Below are 11671 nucleotides of genomic sequence, written 5' to 3'. Positions count from 1 at the left end.
CAGAAAAAGACAGAAAAACCAAAAGGACAAAAAAAAAGGACACAACAACAATACAACAAGATCTAGCTATCACTGCGTCAACTTGATGAAAAAAATATATAATCAACATTGCTTAACTGAAGAATCACGATAATAAATCACAGTGCATTAAGTGCCCACCATAGTCTTAAGACCTGTGCTTAACATGCCCAAGCCCATACTTTTGAGAGCACCATGTGAGCACCTGTATGTGTACACGTGCTTGTTTATTTAAGGTTTCTCTATAGGAGCGTCCAACAGAGTGTGAGGGACCACAGATCCGCCCCCCAAAGATGCGCAGGAGATGGGGGGAGCTCCAAGTCCCAGAGATCCAGGCGCTGCCCCAGAACACAGGAACCCCAAGGAGACTGCAACCAGGAAGGCCCCCGCCCCCCTCGAGAGGCACAGAGGATCGCCCCGGGGGACCACAACCAGCAGCCGGCAGAGTCCCGGGAGACATCAGCGGCAAGCCCACAGGCCCGCCCGCAGCCTCCCACCCCCTAGCCGGCCGAGCCCGGGACCCAGCGACCCCGGACCCAGGGGCGACCACCCCCGCCGGGGACCCAGCAGAGCCCAGGGACCCAGACCCCACCAGGCAGCCACCGGGATCTATCAGGCAGATGCCAAAATCTTAAACCCCCAGACCCGGTTGCCACGAACACTCAGGCAGACCATGGCACAACCCCTCACACCAGGTGTGGTGGGGGAGGGGGGACAAAGATCTATATCATCAAGAGAAGTTCCAGGAGAGGGGAGGAGTCAAAGGCCCCATCTGACATATACAGTCATACACAAACACAGTCACACACTCCCTCCCTCATGCTCACACATGCACATACAACCCAAGACTTACAAAAATGCACGCCGGACACCCACTCATGCTCCCCATACACACCCTATTCACTCTGGTCCCGGTACTGCTGCACATTGGGTACAACCATCACCGGAAACCAGAGTTTGACCCTTTCTGCTGGGGTGCTGATGAGCAGGCTCCCCCGCCCAACGCTGAGCACAGCAACCCACCACCCCAGACCCCAACCAGATGGCCAGATCTCCCTCCTAGCCTCCAGCCCCAGGAAGCCTAGCAACAACAGAGGTGGCTAAGACCCCTAGTCTCCCTCCGCCTGCTCCAATGTAGTGTTGTGTGATCATGAGGTGTATTCCATGGCTGTGGTGACTGGGCAGTGCGGGCATCATCCGACCTATGCCAGCTGATGCCACCGCACCACCCCACTTACACCCTCAGCCATCAGTGTCTAAGTGCAGTTTAAAATTGGAAGTGGGCACCGGCACTCGGGAGGAGGCTGAAATATCCCCCTGCCAAATGCCGTTGATTGTGCTATCTCCCAAGGCCCTAGGTGTGTGTTTGTGTGGAATGTCGTCAGTGGAAGTGTATAAGGTGCAAATAAAATTGGGGGGCAGGTTGCCACAGGAATGCGGAAATGGGGTCCATACCCGCACTCCCTGACTTGCCCACCCCCCAAGGTCCTATGTGTATGTTTGTGTGATGATGTGAGGGAGCAGGAGGAGAGAAATATGCGGGGATGGGGAGGAATGGCTGGTTAGGCTTAGCCACAGTGTTGTTTTTAATAGAAGTTCCTACATAAATGACTTGCCTGTTAACAGTAGTGGTGGTTTGCTGGTACCTCCTCCAGGACAGAGCACCGCTGACATCTTCCTCAGGCTCATCCTTCAGGCCACAAATTCACCAGCACAGAGGCAGATGTGCAGCACAGTGCATGATGACCTGTAATAGATTAAAAAATATGTTTTTTATTGAACAATGTAAAACCAAACATATAACCATTGGTTCTGTTTTAAAAAAAAGCTGCAGGAAACAGTTAAATAAAAACTACAGAGAATTTACATTTTTAAGACAGATCTAATCACCATTAGGCTCAAGTTGAATAAACAAATGCACATTGAAAACACTTCAATGCTATTTTATTAAAAAGCCTGTTTTTAAAAGCATTTTACCCCCATTTGTTGCAAAATAAGAAGTTCAAAGGTCCGATTAACATTAGAAAATTTCCTACTGCATTCAACATTTATAATGCATTTGGTTTATATTAATTACCTACATGTTAATACTCTGTAGTAATGTGTTGTGTACATTTAACCAGTTCATTCTTAAAACATACATGAAACGATCTAAAGTTAACATGTAAGTCCTGAAAGCTTCTAGAATAAACAAAATTACTTTACCTGAAATTGGTTGTGAACAAACTCTACTGATGGACGTGAAGCTGCTGTAGCTCCTAAATATTCCTGCTCGATTTTCGCTAGCTTTAGCAGTTTTCCTTTGCGTGTAGCTGCCGCCGCGGCTGTGACGGGACCTACGAGCCACCGTAAAGGTGAAGGCTAGACTGTCCAAATTCAGAGCCGCTGGGTTCCGGTTTTAACGGTCGAGCAAGAACCCGGCCTTGCTAGACCGGCGAGGACCCATACTCACAAGCATCCTGCCCACGGATTTGGACACACCCTACAGCTTCCGCCCCTGCACCCCCTCCCTTTCTGAAAGGAGCTGAAAACCACGCCTCATACCGGGCATGCTCAGGAAAAGCAGAGTAATTAGAGAAATGCTACAAGAATCACTTAGCTCCAATACACACAATACTCAAAAGATTATTCCTTCTTTGTTCTTCCTCCTCTTCCATAGTTAGCTTGAATTTTACAGACTGACATTAATTTTAATACAGGTGAAGTTAGTATTCAAGCTAGTGCCATATTAATCTATTATGTAGCCATGGCATTGGAATGTGAGTTAAAACACTGAGGTATGTGATTAGTTTTACTGTAGAGGGAAATAAGGAAGTATTTATTTTTTATTTTGCGCCTCTCTACATAAAAAATTGCAGGGGTTAGAGTGCAAGTTGATCAAATATCGTTCAAATGAACTGCTGCACTTTTAAAAATTTGTTTGAATAGTAGTTAAAGACTACAGCCTATGTTTTGTAAACAGACACAGACATTTAGACCAACTGATTCATTAAAGGATTAAATTTAAACAGGAAGGTTTCCAGCCTTGGTTTTTTTATCACCCAACTCAAACTAAAACCGACGTACATTAACTCACTTGAGGGTATGAAGTTCTTCATGTTGAACCTTGAAGAATATCTGACCATTGTCCACAGTTAACCCCAACAAGATGGTGTTCTTGACTGAAGAATCTTTTTCCTCATTGTCCAGAACTCAGACCAAGATGGTGTCCGTCATCCTCTCCGTGCTGTCCAGAACTCAGACTACCTCTCACGTTGAACAATTAATTATAATCTTGTTTTTTCTTCCATAGGCAAATTCTGGAGGCCAGAAACACAACACAATCAAAAAGATGATTTTTTTTGTTGTTGCTGTACTGCATTGTGTAGAGTTATGGATTAGCTACATATTAAATAAAATGATCAATAAGATGTGATATTCCATAAAAATTTGGATTTTCAATCTGATTAGTATTTGAATAGTTGACTTAATTTTACTTTAGCTTCTTTGACTATTCAGGGAACACACACTTCATATTAATTCGGACAGAGTCAACGATAGTTTATAAAAATGAATTTAATTCTATAATTCTAAACTAATGATTATACATGACAAAGTATGAATGAAATGATGGAATGTATGCTAGATGTTTAGAGCAAAATCTGGTTAAGTATCTGAGAGATCTTTTGATGTCTGGGTTGTAAAATCAGTTTGGCTGTAGGGTTTGATAAGCTAGAGATTATTCATAAACCCATCCGACGCCATTTGTGCCAAGTCTACGCACCCCATGTGTTGAAGGCCCTCATGCAATCCAGGGGGTCAAGAGGTCGGTATGGACAAACTGCCAGTAGAGTGGACCTCTGGGCAATGGAACCAATTGTTCAGCTCCGAGTATGACCCGTCTAGTCTGAGATACCCTCTAGGTGACGGCAGGAAGCTGGCTTATCTACGGTATTTTGCATTTGATACACTCACAAGGGTTGCAGAGAATCAGAATGTGCTTTAGAGATGCTTGGGTCGCCTCGGGGGGTGGACTACTGGCAGTCATGAGTGAGGCCTCTTGGGGGGGTCTTTTTTTTCACCCGTGTCCTGTCTGGCTGTGAAGCAAACAGAATTGATGTCTGAATGCTGGTGACAAGCCTTACAGATTTACTCTCAGGTGGAGCATAAAAGCTGCTGCTTTGATGTCACGCCTGATACTTAAACTTTATTGTTATTGTTTTTTGGATGCTTTATATTTCTGACCAGACACAGAGACAGAGGTGAAAGAGAAAGGAAGAGACAAAAAGTAGAGAGGGGGGTGGGAGGTTCCACAAAAATAAACAAGCAATGATGAACAAAAGTCTGCTTCTAGACCTGCAGAAAGAGAGAAACAACACACAACACAACAAGTGCAAGCTATCACTGCACCAACCTGATGAGGAAATATAAAATGAACATTACTTTACTGAACAATCACACGATAGTAAATCACAGTGGATTTAGATGAGGCTGAAAGATCCCCTTGCCAAATGCCATTGAGTGTGCTCACTCTCCCTTGGGGAGGGGTCTTGGTGGTGACCATGGGTTGCTGCCTGGCAGCTGCATCTCCCTTTTCAGCCTCATCCCGTTTGCCAGTGCCCACTTCCAATTTTAAACTGCACTTAGACACAGAGGACTGTGGGGGCAAGTGGGGCTGTGTGAGGCAGTACAGGCATAATCTGGCCTACACCAGCTGATGCCTGCACTGCCCACTCACCCCAGTCATGGAATGCACCTCATCAACATGCAATCAATTCCCTCTGGGATTAATAAAGTATTTTGAATTTAATTGAAATGAATCAACACTGTATTGGAGCAGGCGGAGGGAGGCTAGGGGTCTTAGCACACCTTTGTTGTTGCTTGGCTTCCCGGGGCTGGAGGCTAAGAGGGAGAGCTGGCCGTCTGGTTGAGGTCTAGGATGCAGAAAGAAAGGATGGAACTCTGGGAACCGGTGATGGTTGTACCCTTTGTGCAGCAGTACCGGGACCAGAGTGAATAGGGTGTGTATGGGGAGCATGAGTGGGTGTCTGGCGTGCATTTTTGTAAGTCTTTGGTTGTATGTGTATGTGTGAGCGTGAGGGAGGGAGTGTGTGACTGTGTCTGTGTATGACTGTATATGTCAGGTGGGGACTTTGACTCCTCACCTTTCCTGGGACTTATTTTGATGCTATACATCTTAACCTCCCCTCCCCCTGCCACACTTGGTGTGGAGTGTGGTGCCTTGGTCTGCCTAAGTGTTCACGGCTCGCGGGTCAGGGGGTTTAAGATTTTTGGCGTCTGCCTGATTAATCCCGGTGGCTGCCTGGTGGGATCTGAGTCCCTGGGCTTTGCTGGGTCCCCGGCGGGGCTGGTCGCCCCTAGGTCCTGGGTCACTAGGTTCCAGGCTCGGCCAGCTAGGGGGTGGGAGGCTGCGGGTGGGCCTGTGGGTTTGCCTCTGATATCCCCGGGACTCTGCCGGCTGCTGATTGTGGCCCCCCGAGGTGACCCTCTGCACTTCTCGAGGGGGGTAGGGGCTTTTCTGGTTGGAGTCTCCCTGGGGTCCCTGTGCTCTGGAGCAGCTCCTGGATCTGGGTTTGGGGTTAGGGTTAGCTCCTTCCATCTCCTACACATCTTTGGGGGGCAGATCTGTGGGCCCTCACACTCTATTGGACGGTTCTATAGAGAAACCTTAAATATACAAGCACGTGTACTTACACAGGTGCTCACCTGGTGCCTCATAAGTATGGACTTGGGCACATTCAACACATGTCTTAAGGCTGTGGTTAGCACTTAATGCACTGTGATTTATTATTGTGTGATTATTCAGTAAAACAATGTAGATTTTATATTTCCTCATCAAGTTGATGCAGTGATAGCTTGCTCCCGTTGTATTGTTGTGTGTCCCTTTTCTGCAGGTCTAGAGGCAGATTCTTGTTCATCATTGATTGTTTATTTTTGTCTGGTCGGAATTACAAAGCATTCAAAAAACAATAACAATAAAGTTTTAAGTATCAGGCAGCAGCTTTGATGCTACACCTGAGAGTAAATCTGTAAGTCTTGTCACCAGCATTCAGACATTAATTCTGTTTGCTTCACAGCCAGAAAGGACACGGGGAAAAATATATATACACACACACACACACGTGTATATGTATATATATATATATATATATATATATATATATATATATATATATATATATATATATATATATATATATATAGCACCTTGAAATATTTAAGCTGGAAGCTGTATTGGTACTCAGACAACGAACTGCCACATATTAATGTTACTTTATCCCGCTTTTCCTAAATCAAAAAATTTCTTGAATAGGCAAAGTCTGCAGGAATGTCCCGCATATGTTGTGCAATTTGTTCTTTGTTTTTCTTAGATATTTGTACTCTGTAAAACCATATCTTACCATGCCTTCTTCCTCTCCCTCTTCTTCCCTTTTCTTCAGTCATGCTGTATGTGCCACTTTCCGACCTGTGGGAGTTGATGTGTAAAGCAGGTGTTAAGATAAATTTACTGAACTATAGTGTGCCACAAAGAAGAAAAAACTGGTTTTGTTTTCTGGTCAAGTGAAACTTCAGAACCTAATTAACAATTTATAGGTAATCTAAAGTCACATGTAATGCAATTATCAATGTTATCTCCATAAGGATTTTTTGGAATTACTATGGTATTATATTCTTACAGGTGGGTGGGTTAGTAGCTCTGATCTCTATTTGTTTTACAACAGAAGATCTGCGCTCAGTAGGTGAAAAGTCCTTTTTTATCCAGGTTTTCAAGTCCGCAGCTTCTTTAATCACAGGGCTAACTGCCGGCTTTTTCCTCTGTGTTGCATCTTTTTTTCTCTGTCTTGTGAGAAATTAGTTGAGATAGGTATGTCGGTTTTTATGTTCAGAAAACAGACTTTTCTGTTTGTGTTACCATGTTCCCCCATGCATGAGTGGGCTTCCTTCTATAAGCCAAAAACATGATTGTTAGGTTAAAAATGTAAGTCAATTTATAAAAGTGTCTATTAAATGAATACACATGAATGAAATAATATAAAGATTGTTACAAACCAACTTCCATGACCTGTTAAAATGCAAATGTGGTTAATTAACTTTAACATTAAATGAAAAGTGTTGTAAAACTTGATAAAAATATGTTTACATGAGCCACTCTATTTTTGAACAAGAAGTAGAATCATCGACATATATACTGGACAATTCTTTTCTATAGGCTCCAATAATAAGTTTTTAAGCCAAAATGGGAGGTGACCACCACCGCCATTTTGACCGTGTCACAGATTCCGTCAAGCCCAGACAATTCCACAAAAGGGAAAAGAGGTGGAGCTGAGGGTGGTGCTGTAAGGCTGGGATCAAATGACGACACCCATTGAACTGAAGCGATGTAGCTACAACCCATCGAACTGAAGCGATGTAGCTACAAGTTAACTCAAAGCTAACGCGGAGGTGGGAGCTAAGCTAATGAAGGTAGCTACGTAGCTACAACCGGAGTTAACTGTGCACAACACCGGAGCTTCTGAGTCACAGATACGCCGGGCTGACCGCTGGGTAAAACCGGGTAGAACAGAGGTCTCCCGAGAGCTCAGCAAGCCGGCAACCGTGCAGCAGACAGCTGCCGCTACGATCAGAGATGTGTTGAGCTGCCGCTGGAGAGAACTGGGTGGAAAACATCGGTTTCCATCTGAGAGCTCCACAAGCCGGCAGCCCGCGCAGCAGACAGGCACGGCTGCGGTCAGAGATGCGCCGAGCTGCCGCTGAGGGGAGGGGACCATACCGATAGTCGGAATCCAGCTCCACCAACATGTCATATTTCAACCCATTTTCAAAAATGCAGCGTTATGTAAAATGCACTGGGTTTAACCCTATTACATTTAAATTTCATGGTTAAAAAGTACTTGTTAAAATCTAAACTCAGCTAGTGCAAGAGCGGCAGTGACCTAAAATACATAAATATAATTTTACTTACCAAAAAAAATGAAGTGGAGACTCCTTGGACGCTCTACTAGTGCAATTAATACCACAGCAAGATATTTAGTCCAACAATTGCACAAATAATATCCAAAAAGAACACACAAATGGCACAACTAATGGTCTAAGTTGAGACTAAAAATCGCAGAACAGTTTTCAGGCAAGGCCGAGGCTCAGGCTGAGGCCTTTCCCCGGAGCTAGCTCTGCGGTCACGTGGGTCTGATGCTCATTAATTATTCAGAATTTTAGGCAGAAGAGTGACAAAAACATTCACCCCCTCAGAGTTGTCATGAGTGTAAACTAGATCTATTAAACCTAAAACATGTTGTGGAACCAGGCTGTAAACATGTTTATTTCTGCTGTGAAATTGGTATTTTTAACATGAGAGTCAATGAGGATTTGCTCGCTTCGGACACCAGCCCCTAGTGGATGAGGGTGGAACTGCAATTTTTGTCACTTCCGTGTTGGCTTCATTTTCAGACCCAAATTATGGGGGCTTGAGTAGAATAGAATTCTACTTAACTGTCATTGCACATGTCACAAATACAAAGCAACTAAAGACTGGACTAATCTATTTATTACCCGACACAGACCATTAGCTCATTTATCTGGTTAGAATTAAACCGTTACTAGTGATTCACTATTTCTTAATTTAAATAGATTCCTTTGAACTGTATATATGTTACACTAGAATTCAAGGGATGAGTGTTACTATTAACTGTTAAATAAATGAATGATGTTCATTACATTATACATCTTTTTAAGCATTTGTTCAATAACAGTGGTAAAAGTTTTGTTATACTCAGAAAAGGACTGAAGCTAGTGCTAATTCATGCCTATCCCAGATTACAATAGATTAATTCCCTCTAAACTAAATGATTCACCAGAGATTAACTAAATAGGTGGGAACTAATACATGCTGAATTCTAAATACAAAAATATGTTAATTTTACTAAATTAAGCATGAAAGTGAGACTTGTTATGAAAAATAAAAAGCAGGATCTTAAAAACTATTTGGAACAGAATGAAGAAAAAATGAATGCAATGAAGAAATAAAATGACTAGCAGACTATAAAACTGTATGGGCAACTGATCTAATTACAGAAGAGAAATGTTGAAAAACGTCTATAGAACTCGTTTGTGCGGTCTCCTTCACTACTTCAGTAATAACTGCAGGTACCTACTGTACAACCTTACCTTTTGGTGGGTTAGGGGACGTCCTGCTTCATATTCTTTAATTATCTTCTCATCCTGGTTTATGCAGGAACAAAGTGTTGGCTTCTTACATGAGCGCACACGCAAAGGGGCGCGCGTGCGTGCGTGCGTGTGTGTGTGTGTGTGTGTGTGTGTGTGTGAAATGAGGTGAAACAAAGATGTTTTTTAACACGGAGGAACGACCGCCACCGTGCGCGTGCGTGCGTGCGTGCATGCGTGCGTGTGTGTGTGTGTGTGTGTGTGTGTGTGTGTGTGTGTGTGTAAGAGCGCGCAGCAGCACCGGACCGGTTACTTTATGTTAAATTACTGCTGGTGTAAAGTTGACTAAGTACGGCTTAAACACAAACCGCTAATAGATATGTAAAACGGTGGTTTAAAGAGGGGAAGAAGGCTATTTTTAACCCAACTCAAGCTAGCTGTTAGCATGTAAATCCTATTTTTTTTTCTCACGAACAAACAAGCACAGTGCGACGATGGCGGTGTAGGTTGATCAAATATCGTTCACATGAGCCGCTGTGCCATATGTTATATATATATATATATTGCTTTTCGTATATCATATATGAAAAGTAGTTTAAGACTACAGCTAGCCTGTTTTGTAGCCCCCACACAGACTTTTAGCCCGGTTGATACATTGGAGGTTAAATTTAAACTGGAAAGTTTTCAGCCTTGTTTTTTGTCACAAAACTCAAACTAAAACCTGCATAAACTTACTTGAGGTGATGAAGTTCTTCGTGTAAACTTGAAGAATATCCGACCGTGGTGGTGTTCACATTTAACCCCAACAAGACGGCATTATTGATTGAAGAATCACCCTCCTGTCCTGTAGAACTCAGACCAAGATGGCGTCCTTGATGCTACTGAGGCTACAGGTTGAACACATCAGTTGAACATCAAATATAATCTTGTTTTTTTCTTCCTGTGACCAGAAACATGACACGGACAAAAAGATTGGCTTTAGTCTTTTGTTGCTGTACTGCATTCAGAACTAAAAAAGAATGTTTTTGTTCTCCTTGTTTAGAAAATAATAGAATAGAAAAATCTTTTTTTGATCATCACTGGGGAACTTTTAGTGTGACTGCAGCAAAGTGGATCTATAAAAGGAATAAAAGTCTGTACTAAAGTGTGTGTGTGTGTGTGTGTGTGTGTGTGTGTGTGTGTGTGTGTGTGTGTGTGTGTGTGTGTGTGTGTGTGTGTGTGTGCGTGTGTGTGTGTGTGTGTGTGTGTGTGTGTGTGTGTGTGTGTGTGTGTGTGTGTGTGTGTGTCACATAGTTAATTATGGTAGACTATTTAGCCTACAGGGAGTAGGAACATAAATGGAAAACTGTGGAAATTAATGCAAAAGAAGTAAAAATGTATACCTAGAAATAACAATAGTTTTAATTACTAGTTGGTGTACAATCAACAGGGGGGAAAATAAAGAGTATTTTACAGTCAATGGTTATTCTTCATGGAGGTACTTCCTTTTTATAATCCACTTTTCAAAGAGGCATATAAAATGTCATTAGGTCAGAAATCAGAATGTCAGAAGGTTATCTAAATGAAAATTAGAAATCAGGTTTCATTTATTTTCTGTTGTGGGGAAGTTGTGATGTTATGAGAGAGTTAATTATTATTGTTCTATAGGGAGAAAGATGTGATGTTATGAGATAGTTCAGAAAGAACTCAATTACCCAGAAGGCAGGGGAGTAGATTAGGAGGGAAACTGCATGGATGATACAGTAGTGGTGGCTAGTGCTAAATAAAGATCTGGAAAAGGAGTTTTCACGCCTCGTTTGCTTATTATGAGATTAAGCAAGACAACACATGGTGTCAGAAGTGGCCGTGAGCAAGACGAAGGACAGATTTGCCACGGGGGAGCCGCGAAAGACGGATGTAGAGGGAGAGTCTATGGAGAGCGTGAGTAATGGCGCGCTACAGAGCTACATGCTAAAGACCGGTGCTGCATCGTGTGACGCCCGGGAGCGAGGGTAAAAGTGAAGCTGATCGTGTGTGGTCACTTAGAGCAAACAGAAGAGGAATCGGTGCCTGTGAGAGCAGATAGACAACAGTAAAGAGCTGCAGTGATTGAGATACCCCGACGTGCTGCCATGGATAAGCTAAGCCCGCCCTCATCCATGCAAGTGACTGGTAACCTTGCTGAAAACTGGAAGCGCTTTAAGCAGAGGTTTAATATATATTTGACTGCAAGCGGAGCAGGGGGAGATGATGAAAAACTGAAAGCTCACATCCTTTTGCATGTTATAGGGGAAGATGCATTGGATATATATAATAGCTTTCAGCTGGATGAAGCTGATTTGACTTTGGCTGACGTGATGAATAAATTTGAAGAGTACTTCGTACCTAAACAGAATGTGACCTATGAGAGGTACAAATTTTTTACCCATGATCAGAAGCAGGGAATACCTTTTGATCAATATTTAGCAGAGCTTCACACATTAAGCAAATCGTGTGAATTTGGGACTTTGAGAGA

At 43.1% G+C, this 11671-nt stretch overlaps 1 long non-coding RNA gene across 2 annotated transcripts; it reads right to left on the bottom strand.

Annotated features, from left to right (window-relative positions):
- Window positions 1-240: 240 nt before the first annotated feature.
- On the bottom strand, window positions 241-10614 carry LOC139063948 (uncharacterized). Of its 2 annotated transcripts, XR_011517272.1 has the most exons (4): window positions 6932-10611; window positions 6696-6859; window positions 6420-6484; window positions 241-3317 (listed from the first exon to the last, which is right to left on the bottom strand). It is a non-coding gene; the product is annotated as an uncharacterized lncRNA (long non-coding RNA). The 2 variants fall into 2 exon arrangements; XR_011517271.1 differs by having other exon boundaries at window positions 6696-10614.
- Window positions 10615-11671: the final 1057 nt, after the last annotated feature.

Source organism: Nothobranchius furzeri, chromosome 18 (genome assembly GCF_043380555.1).
Source record: "Nothobranchius furzeri strain GRZ-AD chromosome 18, NfurGRZ-RIMD1, whole genome shotgun sequence".
NCBI classification, from domain to species: domain Eukaryota; kingdom Metazoa; phylum Chordata; class Actinopteri; order Cyprinodontiformes; family Nothobranchiidae; genus Nothobranchius; species Nothobranchius furzeri.
Note: the sequence above shows the minus strand (reverse complement) of the source record. Positions and strands in the feature narration are given on the sequence as shown.